The 16303-nt window shown below is 34.8% G+C and overlaps 1 long non-coding RNA gene across 1 annotated transcript in view; it reads left to right on the forward strand.

Moving 5' to 3' along the window:
• Window positions 1-1281: 1281 nt before the first annotated feature.
• The window catches only part of LOC116177387, a 68281-nt gene continuing 53259 nt past the window's right edge, over window positions 1282-16303 (forward strand). The window contains exons 1-2 of the long non-coding RNA XR_004146663.1: window positions 1282-1393; window positions 2289-2320. This is a non-coding gene — a long non-coding RNA (uncharacterized LOC116177387). The remainder of the gene's footprint in view (window positions 1394-2288; window positions 2321-16303) is intronic.

The raw sequence follows: 16303 nt of genomic DNA on the forward strand, positions 1-16303 counted from the left end.
GATCTTGAAGAACCGTTTAAAAATTTTAGGAACGTTTAGAGTGTTGCGGATGGGGGCTAGTTATTTAGCGTCTCTATTTGATTCTGAGATCTTTGGAATCTTCAAAAATTTGTAGTCTTCAAGAGTCATACAAAAACAGCTAATTAGTACAGAGTTTATGTTGAAAAATGCTTTATGATATTTTACTTAAAGATCGTCATCAATTTATAAAAGAAACCGCAATGAACGACAGGGCCAAAGGTCCCAAAGACTGAAACAATAGCATTAGTGTCAACCATCAATAACGTATGATTGTTGACCATTTGGAAAAAATGTTTACTTTGATTTATTTACAAATTAACACGAAGGAGTTTATTTTATAGTGAAAGTAGCGTTTCCTTAAATACTGGAGACAAGAAAACGCTGCTGTTGGTTTCGCGACGGTTGTAGAACGTGTATTTTTGTTTACGCTAAATTCTCGCGCAGTCTGCCCTATTTTTGTTTATGAACACGCAGTTTGTTATTTTTATAATAAATTTGACCAAAGTTGTATGAGAAGTTTAACGCGTGTTGCCCGATTACCTACGGAAGAAGTTGTCAAGTCAAAACTGCGCTTCCTTGGTATGGCTCTGTTCCAATACCTTGATGCAGTTACATAAAAATACTTCGTAAATGTACTAATTCAGTTATTGGTTATGGATAACACTACAATTTTCTCAGCTTCCGCTCTAAAATGACAAATGCTATGTACAGGGCGATCACAAATGAACAAAAAATTCTGTATTTATGTTTTTTTTGTTATCGAACATGAAACAAAACGTGATATTAATGTCGTGCTTCTACAGCTTGACAAAGTGCTTACGAAATCCATCAGCGGAACGACTCGATGTGATCATAAATTGGGTGAAGAGCTTTCAGATTTTTGATTCATGAAACGTAACTTGATTTCACAAAGTTTCAATTCCCTTTTTTTATTTCTAACATTAATTGAAAAGCGATCTTCCTTCTGTTAATAGGCGATCAATAACTTATTTTGGTTATAGACTGAAATTTACTTCTCTTATTTAACGGTCGCCCTCGGTACTTAATAAAATTTTAATACGCTTTTAATCCATTTCGTTAATGATGTTTAAACTCAACAGAGTTCACGCCCGTCTCGAAGATTAAGTGTAATATTATCTTATAGCAAAAATGGCCGACAAAATTCGAACATTAATTAGGAGAATTGCGGGCGTACGCGCGTAATAAAATCACCAACTTTGAGGTACCGATTACTTCGACGTATAGCGTCCATCATCTCCGGCATTTCATTCGCAATAAGCGGTTAGTCGATAGTTTCAGTTCATAAAGTTGTAGGCCCTGTCACGAAAGGCCGAATAAAGTTATCTAGGGCAAGCTTTTCGCGTTACTTAAGGTAATTGAATCGATTACTCATCAATTACATATTAGTTTTGAAAATTAAATTAGTTAGGGTTTTTTTGTGCTCGAGAAAGCTTTCAAGCGGAGTGCGGGATTTGAGCGTTATTGTACTAAAAGCTCCGTAGCCATTGTTCTGTTACCAATTCTAAAACATTCCACTTGGAAACTTTTAATATATTATATATATATGTACTGTTAAGTAGATAAGTAATAATTTTACGGTTCGGATTATTTTTGAAATTGTTTCTGATAAGGTGTCTATTTTACAGGACCCTTTATTAACGGGATACCGGGTGTATAATGCATAATCTTTGTTAATAACATATATACAGAAATTATTTTACGACTATATTTGTGTCCTGCGTATTTAGGGTACTTACGTTAATAAAAACTACTCATAAAATTTATCCATAAATGTCTACAAACTCAGCAAAGGTCAATGTATTTTGCAGTATTGCCTTAAGTAGAGGCGGTGGTGGGGGGTGGGGGGAGTACAGTCCATATTAGGTAGGTAAACTTTGATGCTACCTCCAACATTACTGAAAAAACCCCGCAGGAAGCTTCCAAAATGACCGTTTGGTTAACTAAAAAAAATTACTACGAAAGCGTTGGAGTCCAAGGTGCAAACATTTTGTTGCGTTGTGTACCTAATTTGTTTATACGAGGTTCAAATAAAATTATCAATAATTAAAGTCATTCTAACATTCCTGAAGAAGTGGATTTACTGGAATTAATCCCGTGAATGTTTGTGTTTCTATAAAGGATAGGGGAACCCGATCCAAAGATATTAGTAATTACTTAATAATTATTTTTTTCCGGATGAGTATAATCATAATGCTATCTGCTTTCTGATGAGTATAATCATTATCTGTTATCTGTTTTTTTTTCAGGTTAGTGTTCAACCACAGCAGTAGGACTATAGGTATGTATATTGTATCAGCGTGTCCTGTTTATAAATAGCATTATTAACGATTTTTGTGTATGTGTGACTTTGGATGTCATCAAATGTACCATTTTACGTTTATTGCACCCTCTGGTTTTACAAATGACAGTAAAGAACTAAACAGCCTGTTGTGCTATAATATTTCCTATAACAAGAAACGGAATCTTCTTGATTGATTAAAGTGAAGTACAGAATAACGCATGCGGAAAGGGATTAATTGACCCTTCCGTTGAAACTGTTAACTGTTCAAAATATGCCATGAAATTAAAACGTTGGCCGACGTGGTTCTAGATTTTATTTGAAAGGTTTGTGATATTATTAAGTAATCTTGTAATTGGGAAAATTAGTTGATTTTTTGTCACTTTCCACGTATGGAACCTTCCGCAAAATCTGTGCGAAATTACTTAAAAGGATATAAAAAGAGGAAAGTACAAAACAGAGAGTAATTTTATCTCCCCCTTTCTATCATGGCTTTAATTCTGTACCAATACCTGGTGAGGAATTTCGGTGCAGTATAGTTTAGTGGTTTTAACACCTTATCACGGAGAGTCTTTCGGAGCTTTGCGTTAAGTTAAAAACTCCATCCTACTGTCAGAGCAAAATGATAAACTGTCACAAATGACAAGGAAATGCTGAAATAATGACGTGACTTAAATGAAAGCAGAATTTAGACGGATATAATTTAATACTAATGGCATGATGTAAATTTCGTTGGCATTATTAGGGGTTTATTTCAATTGTTACATTAGTTGCCACTTGTACGTGAATGTTAAAAAAACAACCCCCATTTTTCATGATCATTTGTATTAATATCCACCGACATTCTTGTTTCATTTTGACACCACTCCTATGGTTTTTATCTGTATGGAGTGTTTAAAACCATAACAACCTCTCTATTGTGGGTTTTTAGAGAGTTAAAAAGGAGAAAAGCATAACGACTGTCTATAATACACCGTCATCCATTTATCATATTTTGATCGAATGCCTTACCTAAAAGGTGGGTAAATATGCCTATCAATTTTGTTGGCGTATACATCTCACTATAAACGCACATGTGATTCCACAACGTATTAATAATCCCACTTATAAAATATGCGCTCGACAACACTCGGGTATTTCTGCAATTAATTTTTGACCTTTTGAAGTAGAAATTTATCTCAGTTATTTAACGGTCGCCTTGATAATAAAGTTTAAAGCCCTTTTAATCCATTGCGTTAATGGTTTTTAAAATAAATGGAGTTTACGCCTCTCGTGAAAATGGGATGTAATCGGGCATTAGCTAACATTATTTCAAAAAATTGACATGCATGTTGGCATTTGACGATGTGGCGCTCATAGGACAATATCCATAATGGTTTAGCGAAGGCAGCGATTATATTGCGGCCCGAAGCAATCAACCGGGACATTTCATTAGCAAAAAGCTGTAGCAGTTAGTCGATAGATTTAGTGGGTAAAGTTGGAATCTCTCACGAAAGGTCGAATAAACTTTGTTTCGGATTACTTACGCTGATTGAATTGATTAATCGCTGCAATTTTATGTTAGTTTAAAAATGTTATTGGTGGAAACGCCTACCTTAAGTATCTATCGAGTGTAAGTGTTTCTTTGACGTTGCGTCATTGACTATTACCGTTGAGTGAAGGATTTAATTACTCAACGCTATAACAAAACGCTAAAAAAGTTAATTATCTGTGGATGGAAAATCGTACGTTATCATTTACAATTGTGATTTACACCTAATCGTTTACACTTTTGATTTACACCTAATCAAAGAAAACGCATATCCATTTCCTTTAATTATTACCTACTACTGGCACCGCTTTTCGATAATACTTTTTAACTTAAAAAATATTCGGAACTGTGTATTTTCTTCTCGTAACGCAACCTTTCGTTCTTGTTTCGACAACAATGTCTCTGTTGCTTAATTTAGTGCACCCCCAGAGCCGAATCCCCATACACCCATATTGCTTTTATAATTGATAAGTAAATCAGTCGTTTGTAGTAGAGATTTCCAAAATTTAAAATGTTGTGATACACCACAGAAAGCCTCATGAATATCTTCTGTATATCCTCGGCAGTATTTGGTATCGTCTTGTACATCCCATTCTTGATGTAGCCCCAGGTCCGTACTATACGCCCAGGAAATGTGTAGGTTCGAGCACATTGATACAACGTTATGTAGATGTTATTTCTGTCTAAATCAAAAATAATGACGGGACATCCTGTATACGAGGGAGTTTAAATTTTATTAAGCGTAAATTTGGGGGATTATCTACGAAAGGGCGCAAAGTTGGTTCATTGTGTTTGAATTGGTGCCTCAGTGTTATTTTTCCTTTTAGAATTGCTTGTATTATTTTCTTGTTTAAATTTTGTAAATTGTTTATTTAGATTTGTGTATTTAATTGTAAAACTTGATATTGCGTGTTAAAATGTAGATAAATCTGCTTGTCTGTGCGATAAGAAGTTTTGTTATCGGATGAAATTTAATTAACGCACGTGTACTTACTCCTGTTAGAAAAGATAACGAAGCAGATAGTACAATGTGCGCGTTATTTCAGAATAAGTGGGGACGTGTTCCTTCGAAGCTCGTGTTATCAAGTCCCATTGAGTTATTTGAAAATCCTGAAGAAAGGGATTATTTGTTATAGTGAAAGGTTCTCTTAAATACGGGAATTAACGAAGAACCGAGGCTGCTGCGAGTTCCGAGACGGCTAAAGAGCGTGTAAATTTATTTACGCTAAATCTCGGGCTGTCTATTCTATTGGTTTTGTTAAAAACACAGTTCATCGGTTTTGAAATACAGTATACAAGAAGGTAAAAGTTTGTCGAAAGTGGTTTGAAAATGATTGGTCCATATTCAGAAAAAGTGTGAGTAAACAAAGCAGCCACCATCTTATTTATCAAGTCACTTCGCGTCATTGCGTGCAGCTTATTAAAGAAGTGAAGCTTTATCGAGCTGTCAGCGAGAGTTTTTGTGTCTTTGATAAGTCCGCCTGAATGCCGCAAATCTTTTACGATCAGATTTATTTGAATTCTTTAAAAAGTGCAAGTAATTTAAGATTTTCCTTTATTTTTAGTTATCGACTGCGTGTGTGAGGGGTATTATGTTCAAACACGCTTTGTAATTCTGTTTTCTCTCTTTCAGAGATCTTTTTTAATTGTTGCATGTGTTTCCGGATGTTTGCCATTGTCAATCAATTAATTGTGTTTATTCTAATTCTCTGTGCGACCCAGATAGGGTCTTCATGTCAGATTTTCTATTCGTGTCCAAGATTTAGTTCAGGTGTAAATCAAACTTTCTGGAATTTTCGGTCAAAGCCACTGATTTCGCTTAAATGAATCAAAGGAATAGGTACAGGCATTCATGAACATCAGCCGCCGTAAAACTCCAAAAATGTACGCGTATTAAGTCTTAATACATTTTTAAAGTCTCAAATCGTATGGACCTACTACATACATTTTATTTTACATACGTAACATATTGGCTCATATTATATTGGAACGTGTGTAAACAAAGGTAATATTGAATATAATTAAAATATATTACATGGTGCTAATTATTACTTATTAGTAGGTATAATAGAAGTAATAACTAAGCAGGAAATGATGTAATTAACTCTTCGTGCGCACATACTTAGGAAAAAACTATGTTAGAGTACAGAAAAGAATATATCTAGGTATCTAGAACAACAAATTCGGTAGAGGGATGGCATCTCAAATTTAACCTTATCTACATGAGTAAATATCTGTCTTATTTAAAATAAAAAAATTCAATAATAATAAACCGGAATTGACATTGAAGTTTGTTCAATGTGTGTTCGTTTTAATCACTTCCAGTTACACTACGACAAATAGTTATTTGTTCAACTAGAGAAGAAAGTGGAGTTTTTCAACTCGAGTTCAAAGTTTGAGACATGAGCGTAGCGAGTGAGTCAATTGAACGAGAGTTCAGAAGTTTTACACATTACTTTTTTCTGCAACTATATACAATCAATATAAAAAAAATTATCGTATGCAATAATGAACTTTGACACTTAGCAATCTAGATACGGGTTTGTTTCAATTTGTCATTATTAACATTAACAAGTAGCTTTCTTCACTAGCGAGGAAAATCGCAGTTTCTTCACCTTTTTTAGAGACGAAAGTATTAGTTGTTTCTAAAGTAGTTTCAGAAAAAATAATAAATCGATAATGAATCACCATGAAGAGGCGAAGGTAGTAGAGTTTCCTTTAGCTTTTATAATAGAACTTACCATGAAAACGTAATTATATTAAAACCACTGAATTTAGACAACAATCCTTGTTCCTTAAAAATATACAGGGGCATTGAGGGTAAACAAAGTTTCTAATACGATCTTAATTTATTGTTACTTAAATCAATAGTAATTTCATATTCATGGGATCCCATTGTTATACTTTTAACAATGGCGGACCTTTGTTTAAGAGGATGTTTGTGAAGGTTTTCATAAATTTTGTCAAATTAGTTTTTAATAAATGCCACATGCTTATTGTATAAAATTATTGTATTTGTACTTATTCGTATAGTATTGTTTAATACTCACTATCGATCAAGTAGGGGCTGTTGAAGCTTACTTTGTAACGTTTGTTCTTTTCAGTTTTACCATTCAACATTTTGATGACCGTTGCGCCATCTGTATATTCCGCGTGCAAGTGGCTAGTTAGTTTTGTTGGTCAAGTTTTTACATCTTAGTTTTTCTTATTCTTCCGCTATAGGTCACCTGAACGTACTTTTCAGTATTTTACCCTGTATTTTGATCTTTATTGCTCTTCCGTGTGCGCGTTGCTTGTTCCTTATAGCTTTAGAGAAGATTTTGCTCTCGTGGTGTTCATTTGTAAAATGTTAATACGCTTTTACTTAACTTATGACCTGAAAAAAATGAAATGCTTTAAAATCTGTCTTTCAGGACTAACAAAAACCCAAATAGTAGACACAATGGTGCTGCGTCGCTCGCACAGTTCTTTCGATGTCGAAAACTTGGACTGTTTACATCCATATTCATCCTAACAATTTAAAAGAAAAACTAAAGATGACGCAAGGTACTATGATCTGTACTATTTAAAGTAATGTGAATTATTGCTTTTCGTTAAGTGTTAATTACAATTTCAGTATTCGAGTTGTTCGACGTGACAAACGTTAGATTTTTTCTCACTTTATATGGCACGCTATCACTCCCTCTCCTTTGCTTTGTGTTTTTTTCGGATTGCATATTGTTAGCAGAAAGCGCCCTTCTGAGCTCGGAGAGGTTGTCAAAGCAAGAGATAATTTAAGGAAGGGGCATATAGTGTGTTCGGGAGTAGTAACTTTTCCCATTGGCGACAGTGCGCGTGATACAAAATTATGCAGATCGATTGTGGAAAACCTCTGGGATCAGAAACTGGTAAGTGGATTTACCCAACAGCTTTTAGTGATTGCTAGCTTAATAAGAGCACAAGGTTTTCAGGCCTTGGCAATAAAATATGGTAATAGCTCAGCACAAAGTTATGTGGTCTCAAACAGCAAATCGGGTCAGTTGGTACAGCATCGTGAATAAGTTCTGTATAAGACCATACAATGTGTGACCTTTGGCAATAAATAGATCAAAATGAGCATACAGCCAATTCGGCACAAGAACACCTTTTACTGTCATTCGGTGAAATTTGGACAAGAAATTTGTTGTAATTTTTAGGGCGCTCGTTCACCAAAACCGCAATTGGCGGAACCACATGTTTCAATTAAATAACCTTTAAATGTTTTGTACATTTTAGTCTTGCGTGATTTAAGGTCACTAGAGTGTTTATAAAATCATACGATAGTGACACATTTATGACACGCAAAGGGAAGGTCGTATGTTTTCCTTTTAAATAGAAAATCTACGTGGAAATGATCCGTTAAAGGAGATTCAATATTTCAAGCTCAACTGGAGGACCTCATGCGAGTCATTTCTAAAACGAATACCATATGAAGGATAATTTCCTTAGAAAGGTTACGTTCCCGTTTGTTTTATGAACGCGAAGTATTTCGCTCCGCCAATTATTTATCTTGACTGCTTCCCGAGCTTTGAATTTACGAACTAAAAGCCCTTTATCTGAAGTTTCCACTTGAAACAAGCATCGTACTTTTAAGTCTCATTGTCGACTAATATTTCCCTGTGCAGAGTAAGTAATAGGAGCAAAAAGAAGGAAGTTCGTATACTTCAATTGGTAGTAAATTTCACACGAACGATAACGTGTGTTATTTGAGTATTCGTGAGCTATCGCCATCTGAAATTGATTTCAAGACATTGCACGAGAAGAGTGTGGTTGTCATAAAAACGTACGTTAGTACGTCAAATAAGAAATAATTGAAGAGTTGTGCTTCGTCAACAAAATGAAGAAGTTGCAGTTTTAGGATCGGCTTCTGGACGAGTTTTATGTTAATAATAATTTGCAATGTTGTAGTGAAATGACGGATCCGAGAACCCTTTTTATTCAAAAAAAGGTTTTCAAGTGTGAATTTAATGCTATTTCAGTCACTAGGATCCATAATTGTTGTGTTACATAATTATGTGATAAAATGGGAAATTCAAAGTTAAGGATCCGTGTATTTTCTTTTCTACGAAGCTCGAGAACAGCAGCTTTGATTTGCTGATGAACCTTTAACATTTCTTTCTTAACTACACGGCTCTGTTCTGACATACTATTCAGTGCAGTTTTATGCTTATTTTATTTGTACCTCGTAAATTTTATATCTGCTGTGTAATTTCTGATAATGTAAAAATTTCTACATAAATGTTTATGCGAATTATGTGTATTTCCAAATGTCTCATAAAAAATGTATGTAATTTCCGTTAACAATGAAGTTATGCAAGACAGCTAGAGCGCAAAGTAATTGTCGAGTGACGGATTTTTTCAGAAAGACAGCTTTTAATGCCAAGTGCGCCATAAGAGTTATTAAGCCTGAAGCGTCTAGAGATCCTTTGTCATTTCTGGATTCCGTTCGTATTTATAAATCGGTATACTCGTATATGCTGCTCTTTAGGTGAGCTTCTCTTAATTCCTAAAGTGATTAAAACCGCAAAAAACGTAAATTATGTGAAAGATTCATCGTTCTTGAGAACAGCCTGTATGTAGATAGGTCAGATACTGGAAAACCATCTCCTATTCAAATGAATATTTGAATTCTATTTGAATAAGAGATTGGTTTTCCAGCATCTGACTTTCATACAATATGATGTACAAACTCGATACATTAGCATTGCTATCTTGGTAACTGTAAGAAATAGAACGTTGGTGAAATGGGGACAAAGTTTAATGCTGAATAGTTGTTACAGATATTAAAATTCACTTGCATCGAGTTTAACTGATTGGGATACTTGCGACTTCAAAATGGCTTCCATAAAATTCATTAAAAATGAAAAGATGGTAATGACGAATATTTCGTTGACCCCAATCATCCAGATGAATTCTTTACATTATCACGAGCAGCATTTGCCTGCGATGACACTGCAGAACCTTGACATTTTGACGGCTTTAAATTGCCATTTTACGTATTTCTGTGGGAAAAATTCCAACCTAAATTATCTCGTTACATTTGCTTATTGGAGTCTGCACGGGGCTAGTGCAGGTTGTCCGGAGCTGATTCTAAGCGTGGGTCGATAGCTATCAAATACTAGAAAAAATGCCCCGATGGAGGGACGAAAACATAATGACACTACGTGCAAAAAAAATAATACATACCGGGGTTGGGGCAATCTACGAACGATCGATCGAGAAATAATTTTTTTGTAAAAGTATACTATAATCAGGAGTAAAATTTACATGAAGGAGTACTTACAACTCAGAAAGGCGGGACCTTACACTGAGACATTGGTCCGTATGAATAAAAGTAACCAAATGCTTTGCAAAATTCAAAGTAAATACTCGTAAGTGCTCCTTCGCACTGGGCGACTTAGCAGCGCTTCTAAGCAGAAGGACAGGACGCTGTGCAGCGCTGCTAAACCATGCTAAACAGACCAGTATGAAGGGGCAGTTACGAGTATTTACTTTGAATTTTGCAAGTATAAGCATTTGCTTACTTTTATTCATACGGGCCATTGTTCGGCAGTAAACTAAATGGATTACGGAAACGGAACGTTTATTTGGCACCAATTAAATTCGACTCACAAGACTAAAGCTAAGCGCTATCAAAATCAAGGTTAAATCCCAAAATAATTTGGATAGAAATACAAAACTCTTTCCCACCTTAGATAAAGTATTGAATGGCATCTTGAAAAAGTGAAGGTGACGATGACTTAATCAAGGATAAACATTTAGGGAAAGTAAAGGACACTAAAAGGAAATACAAAAATGCAGGGAAATAAGCACAAGGTCCGAAAATAAATATAAGAGAAAACCGCGAGAGGTAGCTACAAGATTTGTATAAAATTTCCAAAATAAAAATAATTCTGAAGAGTATCACCGGACAAATAACCAACAAACCTTATTGCTTCGGCTTATTATCAGTTAAGATGCTTGTATTCTAGTCGTCACATTCTTAGCATCAAGCAGAAGGCTGTTCTTTGTGATGCACTGGTTCTATCACGGTTCAATTATTGTGACGTGGTATATGGACCGTGCTTATTACTCAAAGACTGTGATAGAATCCAGCGTGTCCAAAATTCATGCTTGCGCTTCATATTTGGAATTAGGAAGTTCGAACGGATTTCACATACCTTACCAATGCTAGGCTGGCTCAATATGATGGAAAGAAGGCTAGTTCACTCTTCTTTATTTTTTCATAAAATATTAAACAGTAAAATTCCCCCGTATCTCTACCGCAAAATTACCTTTCGTACAGACGTGCACCACTTAAATTTGAGGCACAGGAGACTTCTATCTGTTCCTATGTTTAAATTATCATTATTCAAACGATCTTTCTTATTCAACATCTGTAAATTTTGTAACAACCCCAAAAATACAAAATTACTGTATCTGCCTGCTGCAGTCTTCAAAAGAAACATCAAACATCGAATCATTAGAGAGCGAATGTTAATGCGAACGTAATTGAAACCACTACGATGTTTCCGTTGCATCTCCAAACGATAAGCTGCCTGTCAATAATTGTTTACTTTACAAATAACTTCTATTGCAGAATAACTTTATTTATTTGTATTTACACAAGGGGGTTTCAAGGGGAAGAACAGGTGACCATATCAACGGGTTTACCTGGCCTTGTGCCCATTGGTTATGGTGTAGGAACCATTATTTAACCAATAAAAACCATTATTATTATTATTATTAAAACCCCAAGAAAATCCCTAATGGTAAAATTAAATCTTAACGTTAGGCTAAAATAAAAACAGACAAAAATTTCTTAATGTAAAGAATGTTATTTATGACTCCAAAATTACAGCATTTTAGGACTAAAGAAGGAAAATTGACAGTAACTTGTGCTTCTGTGGGCAAAGTGGTTTTAATTGCGAGGCAATGCTGTGGACATAGACAGGAACGAGAATGTACAATAACTGTTTCATAAATGTTGCTATGTGCAATGGCAAACGATCACTAAATAGGAAAATTTAACATGAACACCCTTATCTAGGTAGTAATTTGGGGTCCACCATTTACAGATGAAACAAATTTATTCAACATAAATCAATCAAATAACCTGAAAGAAAAATAGGTGCCCAGGTCCAGAAAAACAAATACCAAGCAACAAGCGATCGATAGAAGGAATTACTAAAAGAAGTCTTAATTATTTTAAAGTGTCAACAATCCAAATTCTTCGGTTGCAATGCGATTTTCAGTCAGGCGAATTTAGACGACACTGGGTTCCTTGTAATTACTGATGTAAAATTTGGCTCTTTGATAAGGGGAAACTTTACTTATTTAATTTGACATAAAACAACCACTTTTATTACGATGACTTAAATCTCTTCATACTCGCAGCACTTAACAAACTTTCTTCTACAACAAAAACATTACGATTATAAACCCTGACTGTAAAATCATAAAATTTAGCGGTATCCAGGAAATGTGTATGTATGCATTACAATTGAAAATTCTTAAATAAATGTTTTCTAGCGATTGGGTGTCCTTCCCATTCGAGATAGATAAATGGTATCGCTTATCGATCTAGAAGAGGAAGGCAAACTACCCCACACGTAAAATTGTCAGTGTTTCACTAAATGACTATGCTTTTCGTGAAATGACGGATTTCAGACTACGACGTATACACTGTGTCCAAGATAAAGGATATTTATCATGGGGATATCGGAAACCATAGAAGATAAGAAGTCATTGGGGTGAGGATGCGCAATGAAAATGTTATTATCATGGTGCAAAGGAAACCAGAAAATTCCGATTGCTTCTGTAGATATGCCAGAAAAACGGAAATTTTTCGATTTGGTTTAATTTTGTTCTGGTGTTATTTGAAAAGATACAGAAAAATATTTTAAAAAAAGACTATTGCTTTATAAGACAGCTTTGTGCGATTTTCAATACAACATTTCGTTTCGGGTACATCATCATCAATTTTATTTTTTTATATGGCTCGTAAAAAAGGATATTGAGTAGCTATTGTAGTTTTTAGGCGAATCCGTTCACTATATATTCCACAATCCCCAATTGTCAGAGATTAATAAAATATGGATGATGGCAATTAAAATTCCATGCGTTCTCAACTAACGCATCAGCTGTTTGTTACTGAAGCGCTAAAATTGCGTGGTTCACATTCCAACCATAGATAGAGCAATCCATTCAAAAGTTACGAGGAGCTTTGAACAAAATATATTGTGAACAATAATAATGCTTCTAATGAAGAAGTTACACCATCAATAAAACGAAAAATGATAATGTCGACGTGGTCAAGGATCGAAGCCATTGATAGTAGTTCGCAGCATGAGAAGCTCAACGTTCGTTCTGTTCTCGCAGCAAAAATGTTTGGCCTTAAAATGTGTGTAACAAAAAGAACTTATATCATAAGGTGCTTTCGTTGTATTACACAAACAAGTGCTTCTGACATGGTCCCAAATATTACCCAAATGCACAAGATTCTGAAGCATCAATCACTAAAGAATCCGACACCCACTACGTGTGGCTTTCTGAACATGTGTACTTCAATTTTAAAATAAAAAATAGGACGTTTCTAATCAAAGTTATCGCGCACACGGACAGACAGGCATGGCATGCAACAGCAATACAAAATTATAAACGATCTCGAAGATCGGTTTGTGGTGCAGCTGGTCCGGACTAAATTTGGAATAAATGCATTTTATCTATCAAACATTTCACATTTCCAATTTCCCGCTGCTTTGAAATGCTTTTCTGTTTTAGATGGCTGGGCACTGAGCCAGCTAAATTGCGTTACTTATCTTAAATCCTTAAAAGACACCTCCATGTCCAAATAATAACTTAGAGCTAAAATTATAACTGTATAATTAACTTAATAAATCGCAAACGAGCTATTTATATGTACCACAGTCACATATTATGGGCCTTGTACTTATTTGTCTCGACCAACAGTTAATTTGCCTTCCTAATTTTAATGTAAACAAACATCAAATTGCATATTAAACCGCAGAAGTAAACTAGTTTGCGTTTGTGAACAGACGAGATGCAAATTAAGTTAGCCGTTTAGCGGCTTTTTGTTGGTTAACTCACATCGCTAATTGTCAAGTTAACAAATGTAACGTCAAGACCAGACTTTTACATGCAAAGCCTGTAATGAACGTTGTACCCTTGCAGTTATAAAACATCAATACACCAAATAATTGTCTAATAATGAGCGATTTTTGTATAACCGCACTCCATCTGCAGATTAATTATTATTAATTACGTCCATTATAATTACCGTGCACGTAAACGTTCGGAACCATTTTTGAGGAATTACATTAAATTCGCAATGCTCGTCGGTAACTTTTTTATAATTAGCTACACTTGGCGTCGGTAACAAAAAAAAAGATTACGGGAAAGTATCAATTAAATTTCGGATTGACCTTGACTTATGTATGGCTTACCGCCAGTAGTTCTGGCAACATTACAATGATTCAATGTGTACCTTCTAAGGTTGCTTTATTTATATCTTCCATGTTTTGTATAAAAATAGCGACCTTCGCATGGTACATTAAAGGTTATCAGCGGGATGTAACTAAATAATTGTACCGTTTACCATATTTTTTTATTATATAACAATACCAAATTTCACAATTTACTGTTGCATTAAATGCGAATTGCGAAGTATTTCACGTTCACTACTAATGGATCATAATAACAATTATTTTAATGTTCTTGTTCTATATATTAAATCAATTTTAGTATGAAGGTTAATCATAATGAATGTATCATTAAGAAAATATGATACTAAAATTTAATATTAAGTACCTACCTACGTCGAAAACATTTCATATTGGTATATGCCACTATACGGGGTGATCTAATAATACATTTTACAAACCTGGGGGCACGTTCTTCACACCAAAACAAGAAAAAAACAAAATATTCTTCGTTGTAGAGGAGTTATTAACGATATCGCCAGGGAACAGTACATAATTGGATATTTTCAATATTTATTGATAGTTTCTGGGTTGGTGACAATGTGTTTTTTTTTATTTTAATGGGAGTATGGTTCCCTTCTAGTTTGACAATAAGTCTTTTAGCTCATTTTCGACTTTGTTAATATTGCTGTGTAAACAATGCCGGGTTGGACGTTGAGGTTTAACTCCAGGCACCTGAAGTGAATACGGGTCGTTTAATTACTAATCAAATGCTAATTTCTATTAATTTGATTAATCGCTTGGGATTCCATACGGATAAGCACATAACGATTTTCCGTATTATAGCCTGTATTCAAGGTGTTTGTTTACTTGTTTCGTTGTAAAAAAAGATTAGTTCCTAGAAAGGATAGGAAATTTTTTTAATCTTAATTTCCCTTATCAATTTGTTTTGCTAATTCATTTGTGACAGTTCAGATTTGATTTATTGGGTATTTTTATTTTTGTAAAAGATTAGTGTAAGTATCTAGAGATAAGGTTACCTTTTAATCGAAAAAAAAAACTTTTTGTTTTTGTAGAAAATGTATTTTAGATAATTCCGCGTAAAATTTGCGTACGTAACTGAAGAACGTCCTCGAGCGAAGCTTTCATTGCCAGGCGTCGATGATTGGATAAGGAATTTCGATTTATTTAAGGAGGGAAATCCGTTTAAATACCGGAGTTGGCGTTTAGAAAGGGCCTTTCGTCAATTTCGAGGCCGAGTGGCGGTCCGCTAGACGGAGCCTTTTGTCAATTGTGAGGCCAGGTTGTTGCCCGTTTAAAGTCGCTCTTTCATCAATTTCGAGGCCGAATTGCAACTCGATAAAAAAAATTTGAGGCCGAGTGGCTGTCCTTTGAAAATTGAGTACACGCGCGTCTTTACGTTAAAGTTTGATCGACAAAGTCAGTACGTGGTAATTAAGAGTGCAGTCTAAATTTCTTGATTATGTTCTATTTGTAGTCGAACGCATATGCGGGGTTTGTTACTGTCTGTCAAAATAAAATGAATTTTGCTGAAAAAGATATTCGTCCAGTGGTTTTTGCAGAAGCAGAGAAAAAGTTGCTACCTACAAATTTGAGTAAACCGTATAACAAATAATATGAAAAAAGTTGTTAGCGATGGATCTTACGAACATAGTATTGAACGCGTCGAGTATGTTGTCTTATATGAAACAAGTGTCAAAGGTATGGAAGTAATTCAGGATTGATGAAATGTCGACATTTATTGAAAGCCCTATATTGATAACATACTTACATAGCAGCCCTCTCCGCGCTCCCAGTTTCTTTGTCTAAGAAGAAGAGTATCGTCGTTTACGGTTTGGAAGGCCAAAATTCATATATTGAAGGTCGTAACTAATAACAGAGTTCGGTCATTATGCGACTAAAGCAATAAAAGTCAAGCAATTTATGCTTCTTAGCAAGCGTGCCTAATTGCTTTATGTGATTATAGGCAGTGGATATTTTTGAAACTTGTAA

Source organism: Photinus pyralis, unplaced genomic scaffold (assembly GCF_008802855.1).
Source record: "Photinus pyralis isolate 1611_PpyrPB1 unplaced genomic scaffold, Ppyr1.3 Ppyr1.4_LG7, whole genome shotgun sequence".
Taxonomy (NCBI): Eukaryota; Metazoa; Arthropoda; class Insecta; order Coleoptera; family Lampyridae; genus Photinus; species Photinus pyralis.